This window comes from Neoarius graeffei, chromosome 4, assembly GCF_027579695.1.
Source record: "Neoarius graeffei isolate fNeoGra1 chromosome 4, fNeoGra1.pri, whole genome shotgun sequence".
NCBI classification, from domain to species: Eukaryota; Metazoa; Chordata; class Actinopteri; order Siluriformes; family Ariidae; genus Neoarius; species Neoarius graeffei.
The window spans coordinates 65,993,302-66,012,316 of NC_083572.1; positions in this window are offsets into that span (position 1 = coordinate 65,993,302).

The following is a 19,015-nucleotide window of genomic DNA, read 5'->3' on the forward strand; positions in this document are numbered from 1 at the left end:
ACATATTGCACCAATTATGTCCCAAAGAAGTTGACCTTCATCTCATCAGATCATAACAGATTTTGCCAAATAGCTTTGGCAAAATGTGGGCAGGTTTGGATGACTTTATTTATTTATTTATTTATCATGAGAAAGAGCTTCTGAATTCAAGATATGTGACATACAGGAAGTGGCCAAGTGGTTAGAGCGCTAGACCACTAAGCGAACGGTCCCCGGTTCAAGCCTCGCCTCGGACGGTGATCTGGGGCTTGCTTCTTGTCCACCCGGCAGTGAATGGGGACCTGGTGGAAACACTGGGGAAGTTAAAGGTGGCGAGGAAAGGAACTGGCCACCCTACCTCACCATGCTGACGGCCTAGAGAGAGTGTGCTCTCTAACAGGCACTCCCCAACGTACGTATGAAAAATGTATATGGGACACTTTGACATACAGGGAGTGACCAGTACTTGCTAGATTTTCCAATGGCTGCTTTAATTTTGCTCTCCGTCTCTTGGCAGTCTCTCTGATAAGTTTTCTTCTTGTCCTGTTCTTGGTAACGTTACCATGGTGCCCCGTTTTCTCCACTTGTTATTGATAAGTATGTGCCATGTTACAGCTAATGTTTTGGAAATTTCTCCATACCCCTCTCCTGACTCCTCTTGAGACCTTCCCACAAGAACCGGTACATGCTTTATAAGCTCTTTGAAGATCATGGCTTCAGCAGTCGGATGAAACCAAGAGGATGTCAAGAAAATCCGACAGAAACAGTTGATCTTTACTTCATTGATGACTGGTGTATGATAAATACTTTTCAACATGAGTTTGAATGTGACTGGTGAATTCTAAACACTGCCACATGCCCCATTATAAGAGTATACACACTTAAGTAACCAGGTTATTGCCATTTTCTCTTGTTCTTTTTTCTCCTAAAACATTTGCTTGTTTTCCACTTGAATTTTACCTTTAATGTGGTTGCTATATCACATTAAAGGTGGGAAAAGTTCAGACATGCAATTTTAACCTGCAATTTTAAATAGACAATTTAAGCAGGGGCGTGGAATAGACTTTTATGTCCACTGTATGTGATGGTGGCAGCATGGTAGTGCAATGGTGAGCAGCGTTACCTCACAGCAAGAAGATTCTGGGTTTGAACCTTGCAGCTGAGTCGAGCCTTTCTGTGTGGCGTTTGCATGTTCGTGTGTTCCTCAGGGTGATCTGGTTTCCTCCCACAGTCCAAAGACAAGCAGATGAGGTCAACTGGCTACTCTAAATTATCCATAGGTGTGAATGGTTGTTCATCTCTGTGTTAGCCCTGTGATAGATTGGCTACCTGCTGCCTCTCACCTGAAGTCAACAGGGATTGACTCCAGCTTCCCTGTGACCCTGATGGATAAGCGGTATAGATAATGAATGGATGGACATTACAGTGATGTTACATTACATTAATGGCATTTACAGTAGCAGACGCTCTTATCCATACAACATACCCAGAGCAGCCTGGGGAGCAGTTGGGAGTTAGGTGCCTTGCTCAAGGGCCATTCCTGCTGGTCCAGGGAATCAAACTGGCAACCTTTTGGTCCCAAAGCTGCTTCTCTAACTTACTCATGATCAGGCATAATTTCTATGGCCACAAAACCCACAGCAAACACTTAAAGCGAGACGGCCTTTCGATTTCATAAAATCGGTGAAATTTAGTTCCCTCTGAAATTTGGTCGTTGTGATATATGTTTATTTCTGTAAGATCTCACAAAAAAACAGGCCATTCTGTGGCTGGGAAGTTATTTAATTTGAGGGGAGCAAATAATGTGCATGAAATCGCTCGCTTCGCGCGGTCAAACAGACAGAGGAAGTCCGTGTGCAGGTTTACCTTGACCGTGCACTGACAGTTACATCATCTTATCGCTAAACGAACAGCTGATCACACCGAGGTGCTTGCAGACCGTCGATATTTATTAGTTTGGCCCTGCGTTCCCTTTCCATCGCAACATAACGTCTTTTCTTCTCGGTTTCCTGTAACTGTAGTCGGTCTTTCATGTTTTATTCACGTCCTCCATTTTCCTCTCCTGTTTCAAATTTGTATCCCACGATGCCTTGTGCGAATGAAGAAAGCCCACCACGTGATGCATGATGTAGTATCTTGAATTGGGTCATGGTGAAGCAGGAAAAAATAGTGGAGAATTTCAGGCCATGTGACCCTAAATTCATGAGTTGTTCTATTTTTAAAAAACAAACTAATAAAATTGGAAGTCTCTGATTCGAATTCAGTCGCTTTTGGTCCACGGAACAAAAATAATGGGGTGTCGGGGAAAATTCTTTTTATGACCTACACTTGAAAAATCTGAAAGGCAGTCTAGCTTTAAAATCTATATATCTCATGAAAACTCTCCTGTTTATACAGAGATCGCTTATTCCGTGTAAATCAGTCATATTTATTACAGATGTCATTTGTCAACATCACTTATATTCCTGAAAATATGATCCCATCCAAATAGTACTGAAGAGTGCCTGCTTTGGGGTGAACGATTTAACTGATAAACATCACTATTTATCAGGTTTACTATTTTCACCAAATAAACACATGCTTCATTTTACAAACTGAACTTCAGAGCTGTACAAAAGCATTGTGACTGGTATTTTCTGGGGAACATTTTTAAGCACAGGAGAACATAGTTGACATGAAATAGTAGTGAATGAAGGACTGCTGTTCCAAAAACATGTACTTTGAACTCATTTTCAACCGAAGGGTGTGCTTTAAGTGACATTATATATTTTGACATTTAAGTTTTATGCAGGGGCGACACGGTGGTGTAGTGGTTAGCGCTGTCGCCTCACAGCAAGAAGGTCCGGGTTCGAGCCCCGTGGCTGGCGAGGGCCTTTCTGTGCGGAGTTTGCATGTTCTCCCCGTGTCCGCGTGGGTTTCCTCCGGGTGCTCCAGTTTCCCCCACAGACATGTAGGTTAGGTTAACTGGTGACTCTAAAGTGAGTGTGAATGGTTGTCTATGTGTCAGCCCTGTGATGACCTGGCGACTTGTCCAGGGTGTACCCCGCCTTTCACCCGTAGTCAGCTGGGATAGGCTCCAGCTTGCCTGCGACCCTGTAGGACAGGATAAAGCGGCTAGAGATAATGAGATGAGATGAAGTTTTATGCTGTTACTAGAGGAATATAACACAGCAAAGTAGATTGGATTTGGTCATGGGATGTACATACAGTAAATGCAAGGTGAGATAGTCAAAGTAAAGTGATTTCAGCAGAATTTTTCATCCACACAAAACCACAGAGAAAAATGGCATAGTTAGATATTGGACGAGCCCGGTTCTGAGCAGGTGGTACATAAAACACACACACACACACACACACACAGAAATACAGGTGTTACTGTGAGTGTGCAGATCAGATATCCTGTGAGGGTCCAGCTGCTCTCTCCACTCTTCTCCAGATGTCTCTTGCTCTCACTCTGTCGCTGGGTGTGTTTGTGGTTTGCGGTCCATACTTAGCACCTAAACTTACAGCTATAGAATACCTTGCACCACAAGGCGTGTCAGCCAAGGTGTCAGCTTAACAAGAGATTCCTGCCACTTGAAACAGAATACTCTTTCGTTTTATCTCACCCTTAATGTGAGCTTTCTCTCACCTCTTCTTATCCTCAGAGGAAGCCTGCACAAAATCATTCCCTATTTCCACAATCGCACTGAGCATTACAGAAGAAATATCTGTCACACTTTTGAGTAGGTATGACCTGAAGGTGAGTGAAAACATCAAAACAAAACACGAGGTCATAGCTCAGAGATGGTGGCAGAATTCACACATATGCATGCGCACACACACACACACACTTTAGGGTATTATACATACATTCTTATGCAAATACGTGCAGTGCAAATGAACTCATATTCAAAACCCTACAGAGTGAATCTGAGTTTAAAAGCAGGATTTTTTAATCTAATCAATTGTAATCTAATTTACTGCCATCTGGTTATACAGTAGATTAAAAAGATAATCGCTTTTTGATTAAACCAGATTAGCTCTGATTATGTGATATTTCATCAAATGGATTAAAGGTGTCTGTGTCTGATTCCTAAAATCTCTGTACGCTTTCACTCAGCTATGAATGAGCGATGTGATGTGCCACTGCATTTAGCAGCTGATCTCACACACACACACACACACACACACACACACACACACACACACACATCTTACGATCCTCATAAGGACCTTCCATTGAAATAATTAATAATGCAGCTCACAATTAATTAATGCTCTGCCTACACTTAACTCTAACCTTAACCAAAAGGAAAGCTTTTGGCTCTTTTTTATGTGTGGGCCTTTATTTTTTTTTCCTCATGGGGACCAGACAAATATTTGATCATATCAAGATATAAAAACATACCAACGCACAGCCATTGAATAAAACACAATGCACTGCATGTTCACCATACTCTTGTAATCTCACACTCTCAGATACGGAGTAAAAGGAAGATGAAATGAGAACAAAAGAGCAGCTAAGAAAATATTCAGATTGGACCAAATCCCTGTACTACACACCTTAAGGCCAATTTATGCTGACAACCCAGGCGTTGCAGATGGCGTCTGCGTAGCCCCCCCACCTTCGCAGACGCTCTGCGTGCACCTCCCAAAAATTGTGACCACCGCAGAAGCCTCGCAGACAGCGTCGCAGACAAGAGGGCTCTGATTGGTCCACTCTACATCCGCTGTACACGCACTTCCGCTTCCCTGCTTTCCCGGTTTGGTTTGTTTTCACGACCGGCATTTTTAAAAACACGAGCGAAGATGGAGCAGCACGAAGAGCGGTTGATCGAGGAAGTGAGGAAGTACGGACATCTATACGACTCCAGTTCTAGTCATTATAAGTAACCGGAGGATAAACACTCCACTAACCACACCCACCAACTATTCCTAGCGATTTCGCGACTTCGCGCCCCCTTGCGTTGTGGCGGTGAATAACATCGCGCACGCCTATTACTCCCCGCTCAACGATAATGCGAAAAGCTATCTGTGAAAGCCTTGTCGCAAGAGCATGCAGAGGCCCTTAGACTCCACCCAGTACTATATGAGATACAGCACCTTCCTGCTGGTTACACACATAGCACATAGGCCCACCATATATATATATGAGTGATTCCACGCTTATGGGTACTGAAATGGGGACATGAACTTATTCACCTAAAACCATTTCTTTTTTTACCATCAGGTCACAAAACATGTAATCTTTAATGAATGATATGTTAAAAGATAACTTTAATTTTCTGAGATGTAATAAAAACATATTTATATGCCAAAGTCAAGCCTATGAGTTCCAAAATGATGTCTGTTACATTACTTCTGTTACGATTGTCCATCTCGCGTCTGTTACAAATTAATTACAATCTAGCTATATACCATGTTAATCTTATTGAAAGAATGTGTATGTTTATTCTACTACACATGTTTATTAATTATATTTGCTAAAACATCACCTTCCTATGTTTCAAAAAGTAATTCTACATTGTTAAAATTGAGAATATATATGTCCACAACACTTCTGTGACGTTCTGACTTTGGCATATAAATATGTTTTTATTACATCTCAGAAAATTAAAGTTATCTTTTAACATATCATTCATTAAAGATTACATGTTTTGTGACCTGATGGTTAAAAAAAAGAAATGGTTTTAGGTGAATTTTTAAAAATAAGTTCATGTCCCCATTTCAGTACCCATAAGCGTGGAATCACTCATATATATATATATATATATATATATATATATATATATATATATACACACACACACATACTGGCTGAGACCGGGACAAATCATTTAAGAAGGCCTCTCTAGGAAACATCATGTATAATTTGGAATGTAAGTTTCAGTGTGTGGAAGCTCTTACTGCAAAACTCCAGCATACCAAACCATTTTACAAAATAAAGGATAAGCAGTCGGAAAGAGTGGGGAAGACCTGGGAAAGTTTGTATTCCCATAAATTAATTTCAACCAATCAGGTTTTAGATTATATCAGAAGTTAGATGTGGCCCCTGAGAGTAACCTACTTCCTTTGGAGCCACAAGGATGGACACTGCAGCAAAGTTTGTGCAGTTAAATACTTTTGTCAACCAAAGGCTTGTATTTACTGCTTCACAGTCCACCTCCATTCTATGTTGTAATGTACGCTGGTGAATTCGGGATTTGTTAGGAATTAAAGTATGTAGCCTAGAGTTACCAGATATGGTATTATTTATTAAATTTAAATTCTGGGGAAAAAACATTTAAGGATTTTTTTTTTTCAAAATGGCCAGATGGGGAGAGTTGGGACAATTCATGTTACTTTTTTTTTTGTGGTTTACAAATATCAAATAGTTTAAAACTTTTAGTTAAAAATGTGGGAGTGTACCTTCATGAGGATAAAGCTGATTTCATGCCTTCCTGAGGATGGAACTGTTTTATCTCGCCAGGTTTTGGGTAAACTGACATTTTTCTCTCGCTGTGCCAGCACTGTGTGTTCATACAGTTCATATGTTACAAGTTTTGATAATAAATAAAAATTAAACATGTAGGCCTGGGTATTTAATTTCTGCTCCATGTCTCCCCACTATGTCCCAAATCTCTCTACATAATGTCCCATGTCTCCCCTCACTGTCTTATGTCTCTTCTGCAAAAAATGATGAAAGGAAAAGTGAAGCCCGAAGGCCAGTATATGTGACAAGCTGAGAAACTAATGTAAGATGGTATAGTAAATACTCTCTAATGCAATATGAATGTGACACTACCTGCAAAGAATTTCACACAAACACTAAAAACTTATCGCAAGTCTCCCCGCTCTCCCCTACAGATAACGAGTGGATGGATGGATGGATGGATGGATGGATGGATGGGAAAAATATGTTTTTTTGTTTGGAGTTTTTTTAGGTCGGGCTATTGGTGCAAACCACTGATGCAAAAAAAAAAAAAAATCAAAATAGTGCATCTCCTATTAGTATCATGTAAATGAACTTGGTATGAAATTACAGTTCTATTCTTTCTTTAGGTTCCACAAGCAGGGTTTCCAGGTTCTGCATACAATATCAGTGTATTGCAGATATACAGTATACTGCAAATCAGAAACCTGCAGTACTGTTAACTTGTTTCCCATGAAACTAAGGAATGCGTGTCGGGCGTTTCCTACATCCCTGAACATTTTGCGTCCTTTTGTGCAGTATTTTTTTGTTGTTGTTGGGGTGCAAATCTTGATAAAAACCTGGCAAGCTTGTGCTTGTGTGACTTCTTGTTGGTATACCTTTTCTGAAGCTTTTTGGCAAGCTCACAAATGCCCAAAATGATACAATCCCCCCGAATGCGCCCCCTATTGTTCATATGTATATTCACAATTGTTTAGGACACATTATTTGTTCACTCAATTCTGCTATATCTATAATAGACTCACATTCAAAAAAAAAAAAGTCCTTCTCACGCCATGTGACATATAGGGTGGCGCCGATCTCCATGGCCCTCGGCCTCTCGCCTATTACATAGCTAGGGTTACAGTGGCGGGCTAGTCCTCTGGTAACCGCAAGAGTTTGACTCCCCACTCACATCTATATTGCAGCGTGCCTTGCCAGAGGGCAGTAGATACCATTTTTATGATGGTCTTTGATATGACCCAACCGTGAGTAGAACTCACGATCGAGAGGCGGACACGCTAACCACTAGGCCAACTCACTGTCCAATAGACTCACAACATAAGAAAATATGATGAGGGACTTGACATTACAATTCATTAGAGAAATACTACAAAATAAAATAAGAGAAAGAATGAACAGAAAAAGGGGGAAATGTTGAAAATTATGCTTCAGGTGTCAAAAGAAGGATCACCTCTCAATCAGGTTCTACAAAGGATTTTAATTTTCTCGTTTTTTTCCCCCCCATGTTAGAAGGTTTAGTCAGTTGTTTATGAATATTGTCGTGGTCTTTTCAATATAAGTATGATTTTTTTGTCAATATTTGTTCATATTAACTATAAAGGTTTTAAGATGTTCAGGTAATGGCGACTTGTCCAGGGTGTACCCCGCCTCTCGTCCATAGTCAGCTGGGATAGGCTCCAGCTTGCCTGCGACCCTGTAGAAGGATAAAGCGGCTAGAGATAATGAGATGAGATGTTCAGGTAATGGCGACTTGTCCAGGGTGTACCCCGCCTCTCATCCATAGTCAGCTGGGATAGGCTCCAGCTTGCCTGCGACCCTGTAGATCAGGATAAGCAGCTACGGATAATGGATGGATGGATGTTCAGGTAATCGGTAATGTGGAGAAGTCACTGTGTGTTGCTATATTACACCATGTAGCGCTGCTGAGACTGAGGATCTCGGAGTCCTTTCTCATGACCACCAACCACAAGGCCCGATATAAAAATATAAATCTGGACATCAAAGCTAACAAGATCTCTAAAATACCACTCAGGCAAAACACTTTATCCTACTGATTTAGTGTGACTTCTTTCCTGCACAGGAGAAAGACATCCCTCAATCTGTAAGCCTATTGTTAAGAGACTCGCTCGTTACTCTCAGACAGTTGAACAGTATGCCTACCCTCAGGAAGTCAGCTATCCACCATGAATAACCACAGTCTCTGACCTGCTCTCTGAACTGGTACTCTGAAATATTCAGTTCTCGAGCTTTCAAAACTCTGAAGCCGACAGCTTTGAAGCTAACTGTGAAATCCTGTATATCTGCTCATTAATGTAGTTATCTCCTCAGCCAATCACAGGGCAGCAGTGTAATGCATAAAAATCATGCCGTAACAGGTTAAGAGCTTCAGGAAACGTTCACATCAAACATGAGAATGAAGAAAATTTGTGATCTCTGTGACTTTGATCATGCCATGGGTGTTGGTGCCAGATGGACTGGTTTGAGTATTTCAGAAACTGTTGGTCCTCTGGGGTTTTCACACATGACAGTCTCTTGAGTTTACACAGAATGGTGTGGAAAACAAAAAACACTGAGTGAGCGACAGTTCTGTGGGTGGAAACAAACGCCTTGTTGATAAGCGAGGACAGAAGAAAATGGCCAGATTGGTTTGAGTTGCCAGGAAGGATATAGCAACTCATATAATTGCTCTTTACAGCCGTGGTGAGCAGAAAAGCATCTCAGCATTGCACAAAACATCGAACTTTGAGGTGGATGTACTTCAACAACAGATGACCACATTGGCTTCCGTTCCTGTCAGCCAGAACAGGGCACAAAATGGGTGGGTTCAAACAAAAGATGTCAGAATGTATGATGTTCAACACATCTAGATGTAAATATCAGGAAATGAAAACTGAAATTCTGATTTATCCTCTCATTTTTATCTTTACTGTACAGCAAAAACAAAAGAATTGGCCTTGCCTTTACAAGCCTTTCAGAAGGGACTGTGGGACCAATCACCGGCTCTTAATTATTTTCTTATTTAAATCTAAATGGCAGGCGTCACGGTGGTGTAGTGGTTAGCGCTGTCGCCTCACAGCAAGAAGGTCCTGGGTTCGAGCCCCGGGGCTGGCGAGGGCCTTTCTGTGTGGAGTTTGCATGTTCTCCCCGTGTCCGCGTGGGTTTCCTCCGGGTGCTCCGGTTTCCCCCACAGTCCAAAGACATGCAGGTTAGGTTAACTGGTGACTCTAAATTGACCGTAGGTGTGAATGTGAGTGTGAATGGTTGTCTGTGTCTATGTGTCAGCCCTGTGATGACCTGGCGACTTGTCCAGGGTGTACCCCGCCTTTCACCCGTAGTCAGCTGGGATAGGCTCCAGCTTGCCTGCGACCCTGTAGAACAGGATAAAGCGGCTACAGATAATGAGATGAGATGAGATGAGAAATCTAAATGGCACTTTTTTTGGCCCGGCAGTATATATACATAATGCCCTCCATAATTATTGCCACTCCTTGTAAACATTAGCAAAAAGGGTTAGAAAAAAATCCAGCTTTTGGTGAAGTATTTCCATCTCGCACTGAAAAAAATGACAAAAATCCAAACATTAATTGAAATAAATTTATTCAGAGAAAAACAAATCCCTCATCAAGAAATAATTATTTTCAACAAAAACATACATGCCACTATTATTGGCACCTCTGGAAATTGTAGTGAACACAATGTAACTGAAGCATGTTTCCCATTTAAAATCGTACAGTATTTTTGAGTTGATTGGAGTGCATAGGAACTTTCAAGCTGTAATCCATGACTTCCTGATTAACTAGGGAACAAATATGAGGTGACACAGAGGCCAAATTCCCGTAGTCATTCGTCAACATGGGAAAGATAAGAGAACACAAACCAAATGAGGGAGAAGTGTGTCGACCTTCATAAGTCAGGGAATGGTTATTAAAAATAGCTACTCTCCTGAAAATGTTCATTTTTACTGTTGGGGCAATAATAAAAAAGTGGACACCAACTGGAACTGTTACAAACTTGCGTGGAAGAGGATCCAAGTTTATTTTGTCCCCATATACAGTGAGGAGGTTAAAAGAGGCAAAACAATTAATTAATTAATAAAAAAAAAAGCATCCCTAAGGATCACTGTTGGTGAATTACAAGAAAAAAGTCAAGTCTTGGGGTTTCCAAGTCTCCAAAACCACCATCAGACGCCGCCTCCATGCTACAGATTATTTAGAAGGTTTACCAAAAAAAAAACAAAACAAGAAAAAAAGCCTTTTCTGTCAGTTAACCACAAACATAAGTGCCTGAAGTTTGTTAAATGCTACTACAACTTTGACTGGAACCATGTTCTCTGGTCTGATGTAATAAAAATGGAGCTTTCTTGGAATAAACACTCAAGGTGGGTTTGGTGTAAAATGAAAGGTGGCTATAATGAAAAGAAACTGATCCCAACTGTAAAATATGGTGGAAGTTTTGTGATGTTGTGGGATTGCTTTTCCTCCAAAGGCCCTGGAAACCTTGTTAGGGTAAATGGCATCATGGACTCCATGAAATTCCAGGACATTTGAAATCAAAATCTGGCTGCTTCTGCCAGGAAACTATACTGGGTCGTCACTGGATCTTCCAGCAGGACAATGATCCGAAGAATTTGTTCAAATCGACACAAAAATGGTTCGCTGACCACAGAATCCAGCTTCTGCCATGGCCATCTCAGTCCCCTGACCTGAACCCCACTGAAATCCTGTGGTCTGAGCTGAAGAAGAGAGTGTACAAGAGAGGGTCTTGGACCCTGGTTGATCTGGAGAGTGTGTGTAAAGAGGAATGGTCTCAGATGCCCTGCTCTGTATCGCCAACCTTATAAAATGCTCTAGGAGAGACTCAATGCAGTTTTACTGACAAAGGAAGGTAATAGTGCCAATAATAGTGACATGTTCATGTTGAAAACAATTATTTCTTGATGAGGGATTTGTTTTTCTCTGAATAAATTTTTCAATTAATATTTGGATTTTTCTTATTTTTTTCAGTGTGAGATGAAGCTACTTTATCAAAAGGTGGATTTTTTTTCTCAGCCTTTTTTACTAATCATGGAGGGCACTTATATATATACATACACACACACTGCTTGTCCAAAAAAAGGTTGCCATTTGGATTTAAATAAGCAAAGAATTAAGAGCCTTTGATTGGATAATTACTGCAGTGATTAACGCGTTTCAGGTAGCAACAATTCTTTTCACGCTAACTGATGCAGTGAGTAACTTCTCATTTCTTTACCAACCATGTCGGAAGATGTGTCCTGTGGTTGTGGAGATGATGATGTTGTGTTTCAGAAGGGTCAAGTTACTGGCCCAAATCAAGCAACGACAGCACCTAAGGAGATTGCTGAAAATGGGTTAAGATCTGTCCAATGCATAAAAACTTGGAAGGACAGCAGTGAACCATCAACTTCACGGAAGAAATTTGGTCGGAAATATATCCTTACTGACCGCGATCAGAGATCGCTTAAACGTTTGGTGAAGTCAAATCTTTAAAAAAATAAAAAATCAACAATAGAACTCACAGCTATGTTTACTAGTGAAATTCAGATAATTTCCACATGCACAATGTGATGAGAACTCACAGGATTGGGACTGAACAGCTGTTCGTCAAACTAATCAGAAGAAAAGGTTTCAGTTTGCTCAGGAATATAAAGATTGGAGCAATGGAATAAGGTCATATGGTCTAATGAGTCCAGATTTACCTCATTCCAGAGTGATGGATGCATTAGGGTAAGAAGGAAAGCACATGAAGTGATGCACCCATCATGCATAGTGGCCACTGTTCAAGCCTCTGGAGGCAGTGTTATGATCTGGGGTTGCTTCAGTTGGTCAGGTCGAGGCTCAACAACGTTCTGTAGCAATAAAATGAAGTTAGCTGATTACCAGAATGTACTGAATACCCAGGTTATCACATTAATGGATTTTTCTTCCCTGATGGCAAGGGCATAAAATTAGGGCTCAAATTGTGAAAGAGTGGCTCAGAGAGCATGAGGAATCATTTTCACACATGAATTAGCTGCCACAGAGTCCTGACCTTAACCCCATTGAAAGTCTTTGGGATGTGCTGGAGAAGACTTTACAGAGTGTTTCGACTCGCCCGTCATCAAGACAAGATCTTGGAGAAAAATTAATGTAACTCTGGAATAAATGTTATGACGCTGTGTAAGGTTGTTGAAACAATACGAATGCATCACAGCGAATGCACCATAATCAAAACTAAAGGTGTTCCAACTAAATATTAGTGTGTGAGACTTTCATTTTTGGCCAAGGAGTGTAAATGTGCGTGTGTTTACATTAAATAGATTTGGGCGATAGGGAATAGTTAGGCTAAAATTCTTCAAACTATCTACTAAAGAACTTGTCACAATCATATTTTAGCATTCTTTTTAAAAAGATGGAAAGAAAATTTGGTTTGAAAACAACTCTTTGTTTCTAATTTTGTTAAATGTCACTTCCGTGAACCGTCAGCGTGGCAAAACCATGTTTCAGAAACCAATTTTGTGCTCATGAGAACATTGTGACAGGAAATTATACAACAAGGAAGGTCCCTGAAAGACCCTTGCCATTGTTGGTCTCAAAAATAAAGTGGTATTTTTACAATATTACAATGTTAATTGAAGTTTCATGTTAAGTGGTGTGACCTCCCCCCTTTTAAAATACTCATTCATTTGATAGTAACAATAATTTCATTTGACACTCTAGGATCAAATTATTCTGTTTCACATGATCCAATTTGGGGCGGCACGGTGGTGTAGTGGTTAGCGCTGTCGCCTCACAGCAAGAAGGTCCGGGTTCGAGCCTCGTGGCCGGTGAGGGCCTTTCTGTGCGGAGTTTGCATGTTCTCCCCGTGTCCGCGCGGGTTTCCTCCGGGTGCTCCGGTTTCCCCCACAGTCCAAAGACATGCAGGTTAGGTTAACTGGTGACTCTAAATTGACCGTAGGTGTGAATGTGAGTGTGAATGGTTGTCTGTGTGTCAGCCCTGTGATGACCTGGCGACTTGTCCAGGGTGTACCCCGCCTTTCGCCCGTAGTCAGCTGGGATAGGCTCCAGCTTGCCTGCGACCCTGTAGAACAGGATAAAGCGGCTAGAGATAATGAGATGAGATGATCCAATTTGTAAAACTACGTTTTCGTAGCTTTAGGGCTGACATCAACACCAACAACATGATGCCTATTGTCAAAATAGTTTTACAATTTGCTCATACATGGGTAAAAGTGTAGGGGTTTCTGTGCCTCTGTTGTCAAATGGCATTTTTATTGTGACATGTCAAGCTATTTAGCATTCTAAAAAAAGGAGAGAAAAAAGTTTTTCAAAAACAAATGTTGAGTGACTAAAATGATCAACAAAAAGTTTAATCCTGTTTGGCTTGCAGTATGATTAAAGAAATTACAGATAGAACCAAGATTTTTAGAATAAACTGCATATATAAAGTCATAAACTGCTGTAAGAGCTACAGTATCACAAGATGGCTATGACATAGGCCCTGTCCACACGGCAATGGATTCAGGTGACTCCGATACAATTGCTTATCGTTTAGGCCTGGCGTCCACACGGCACCGGCGTTTTGGGTGCCCAAAACGCAATCTTTTTGAGAACGGGTTCCAGAGTGGAAAGATCTGGCAACGTTGCCATTGTGAAGTCGTCTGGATGAGTAGAACGGATTTGTTTACGATGACGTCACAACCACATGACTGTGAGTGCTTCACGCCAGGTAGAAGTGTAACGAACTCGATGCGAATTGTCAACAAATCCTATAACTTGGTTCATGAAACGCGCTTACAAAATATTTTCACTGTGAATATTTATTGTGTAATGGTGCAAAGTGAGAGAGAGAGAGAGAGAGAGAGAGAGAGAGAGAGCGAGAGAGAGAGACTCTGCCCTTAGGGCAGAGTCAATCCCGCCAGCAAAAATAGGGAAAAAAAAGGAGCGATCTCACCTCTTCAGATGTGGGTTTAAGTCCTACAATACATTCCTCAAAAAGGGCGTAGAAGAGCAAATTAATCCATCAACGTGTAGCATTCAATTTATTCCGGACCATTAAAGACGCCGCCTTCCGCGTAGAATCATACGTCATCCTCGCCGCCATATTGGATAGGTCAAAGCGGAGAAAAAAAAGCTTCATGTGCTGCGTTTAACTGTACCAACAGGTTTACCGTCCAAACAAGATCATATGGGATTACCTTTCACAGGTGAGAAACAACAAATTAATCCATCAACGTGTAGCATTCAATTTATTCCGGACCATTAAAGACGCCGCCTTCCGTGTAGAATCATACGTCATCCTCACCGCCATATTGGATAGGTCAAAGCGGAGAATAAAGATTAGCTGCGTTTAACTGTACCAACAGGTTTTCTGTCCAAACGAGATCACATGGGATTACCTTTCACAGGTGAGACTGGAAAAATACTTTTCATTGTATTTGGTCATTATAATGTAATTTTACGAACAGATTTTCCTGACTTTGTGGCTAATATGAAGTCTCGCGCACAATAGTTTATGCGCATGCTTCCTTACTTCTTCTATTGTTCTGGTGTCTCCAAAGGGACCGTCTTACAGCGCCCCTAGAGGTGTGGCATGTGTATTGCATCGTTTTCAGCAAGCGTTGCGTTGCCATATGGACCTGATATTTTACTGATCGTTGCCCATTTGGACGCGATATATTTTTAAATAACATCTCGTTGCCGTTGTCGTGTGGATGTAGCCATAATCTTTATCTTAAGCAACCTAACAACTTAGGAGAAGGCTTAAGCTCTGCCCATTCTGCACATTCACATCAAGCCGTACAGTTTATCCGTGAACAGCTGATAATCTGATCTATACAGCACTGTGGAAAAGGGTGTCTTAGACACTGTCATTTTTTCATACAAATTTTGGATTAGATGTTTATTTGATGACTGAGTCAGTAAAAACACATTTTAGATTTTCTTTTATTTATCAAACAAAAATTAAAAGTAGACGGCCTTTCGATTTCATAAAACTGGTGAAATTTAGTTCCCTCTGAAATTTAGTCATTGTGATATACATTTATTTCTGTAATATCAATTTTTTTTTTAAATAACCCCAGGCCATTCTGTGTTATTTAATTTGAGGGGATTCTCTAGCAAATAATGTGCATGAAATCGCTTGCTTCGCAGTCAAGCAGACAGAGGAAGTCCAGTGTGCACATGTGAACGTTTACCTTCAGGCGTTGTCATCGTCTTCTTCTTCTTTTGGGTTTTACAGCAGCTGGCCTCCAGTGTTGCATTACTGCCAGGTACATGCACTGACAGTTACATCATTCTGTCGCTAAACGAACAGCTGATCACACCGAGATGCTCGCTGACCGCCGATATTTATTAGTTTGGTCCTGCATTTCCTTCGCAACATAACGTCTTTTCTTCTCACTTTCTGTTACTGTAGTCGGTCTTTCACGTTTCATTTGCGTCCTCCATTTTCCTCTCCCATTTCAAATTTGTATCCCATGATGTTTGTGTGAACAAGGAAAGCCCACCACGTAATGCATGACGTAGTATCCTGAATTGGATCATAGTGAAGCAGGAAAAAATAGTGGAGAATTTCGGGCTAAGTAGCCCTAAATTCATTAATTGTTCTATTTAAAAAAAACGAATAAAATTGGAAGCCTGTGATTCAAATTCAGTAGCTTTCGGTCCACTGAGCAAAAATAATTGGGTATCAAGGAAAAATCTTTCTATAACCTAAACCTGAAAAATTTGAAAGGAAGTCTACCTTTAAATGCGAATGAAAATGTTGGTATGTCAGTAAAGAAAGAAGCACATTATGTAATAGAACATTTAAAAAAAAAACAAAATGAAGTCTTTGAGAAAACCTGCAAAAACAGTGCAACCAAGTCTCCAGAAGAACTGTGGCATATTCTCCACGATACTCAGTAAAACACAGCAGCTAATATTCTCATAAAACTACACAAAAATGTACCCAAGACTGCATTAAAAAAAACAAAACAAAGTGCTGTTACATCAAATACTGACTTTTTTTTATTAGTTTACTGCTCTCTATAGTAATTTTTTAATGTAGATGATATTTAATTTCATTATCTTTACAAGCACCTAAGACTTGTGCCTAAGACAGTCCTGTATGTCAGTTTATGTGGAATTATTATGTTCAGTACGTCAGTTTCTTTTATAAACCTTATAAACTACACTTACTGGAGTGGAAACACATGAAATTGCATTTATCTTTAAAACCCATCCATCCATTATCCGTAACCGCTTATCCTGTGCAGGGTCGCAGGCAAGCTGGAGCCTATCCCAGCTGACTACGGGCGAAAGGCGGGGTACACCCTGGACAAGTCGCCAGGTCATCACAGGGCTGCACATAGACACAGACAACCATTCACACTCACATTCACACCTACGCTCAATTTAGAGTCACCAGTTAACCTAACCTGCATGTCTTTGGACTGTGGGGGAAACCGGAGCACCCGGAGGAAACCCACGCGGACACGGGGAGAACATGCAAACTCCGCACAGAAAGGCCCTCGCCGGCCACGGGGCTCGAACCCAGGACCTTCTTGCTGTGAGGCGACAGCGCTAACCACTACACCACCGTGCCGCCTATCTTTAAAACTGTTATCACAAAATCTTTTTTTTTATGTATTCGGAACCAAAGCTCTCAGTTTCTAGCTGATCTTCAGATCTGAAACGTAAATGAAATTTGACATGTTCATTCCGATCCCTATTTAGTAGAATATTACAGAGGAATTTCCCAAAATGTCATTAGCTGTTACATTTTATCCTGGTGTTTTCATGGTTAAACAATACATTAATGATTTTCCAACAAACTGTTCTGTAAAAACGGCTTGAGAGCGTCTCACAGTGAAATAATTTCATTCTAACATCATCCAAAGACAACATTTTTGGTTTGATGAGGTATGCAAATTTAAGCAGATTTAATTAGATGAAGCTTCATTTGTATAAAGAAATGCACTCAGAAAAAGTTCCAACACAGAAATATTTATCAGAGTATCAGCAATCAACTGGCAAAGATTATTAAAATTATTTAGAAAGAAAACCTTATTCAACTGTAGTCTCTTACTTTAATTAATGAACATGTTTAGATTATTAACAATAATAACCATGATGTCGTTCTCCCAAATTAGTCAGGACTAATTTCCACCCACCGGCCTGGTCTCTTCTATTGCGCATGTAGCTACCAAGATGGTGAGGACGAATAGCTGCTTGTTTTGGTACACCACAGCTTTTCAAACTGCTGCTCATGCAATGTCATAAGGCAGACACGCGTGATCGGCTAGTGTCATTCTAATTGATAGGGGAGAGAGTGATGCGATCCTTCCCACCCAGAGAGCAGGGCCAATTATGATCTCCTGGACTCAAATGGCTATGACACTGTCAGGATTCAAACATCCAATTTTCCAAATATAACAATTTCAACATGTGTGGGGAACTCAGAATATAGCCGAAAAAAAATATGGCAAAATTCCCATGAAAATGAATAGAAAACAGAACGACGCTGTCATAATTTTCATTCTCACATTCTAACCTCAACTAAAATGTCTGCAATCAAAAAACAAAACACACACACACAAAACATACAAAAAAAACCCTGCTGCCAGTGTTTACTCATGACACAGAGATGATCAATCCAGATTTTTTTTTTTATGATGCGCTTTTTAATAGCCTCAACCAGGCTTCAAATCAACCGCAGCATCCAATTTGAACAGTTTAGTTCCCTCAGATAGCAAATAAAAAGAAGGATTTTAATCTTAGACCTACTGTTTTCTCAGGATCGGTGATCAATCTGAGTGTTCGCTATGATTGTTCTCTTCGGCATTAAATTGCTTCAGGGTGAACCTCTGTGTCCATGAAGGTCAGCGTTCCTGCTTTGCCATTTTGTTGTTATCGTTTTCATAATAATCTAATAGAATCAGAGTCCTTCTGATCCGTTAGAAGCCAGTGAGATTCCCAGTCGTTTAATGTCTTAGTAAAAGCAAAAATACGAAGCAATTGGAATAACAGTGTGACACTTTTAGCTCTGCATCACCCTCACACACACACACACTCTCTCTCTCAAGCCTCTCGTCTCTTGGGATTTTATAGTTTTCACTATAACCTTGAAGACAGCTTCCTTTGAGATCTTGCCTCTTTCTTCACCAGCATTAGAAGAGAGTGCATTTCATCTTCATTCATATATACGCATGGGCGACTTTTCCTGTTTACTTAATTGCACGGTAGCGTGGGGGCTCCAGACAGAGCTTCAAAATATTCTTGTGCTTTTACATATTCTTCATCCTTTTCCAGCCTTCCCTTCTAATGTTCTGCCTCTCTTTCAGTGTGATCCTATATCATATGGTGTGGGTTCTGTTTTCATATCAGATTGCAGTGCAGGTCCAGAGTGACTATCAATGTCACAAACAGCCTGAGCCATGTCAAGTGGCACTTAGAAAACAAGATATATACCTGAAATGGTTATACAACCTCTGCATGCACGCGCGCGCACACACACACAGTGATTGGCACATAGTCACCCTGCAAGTAGGCACCTGCCTCACAGCACTAAGCAGCGAGCTGGCACACTCATTACTGCCATTCTTATACACCTGCTTGTTCCTCGGTATGAGCACACGCATGTGTGGCAACATCCACCATC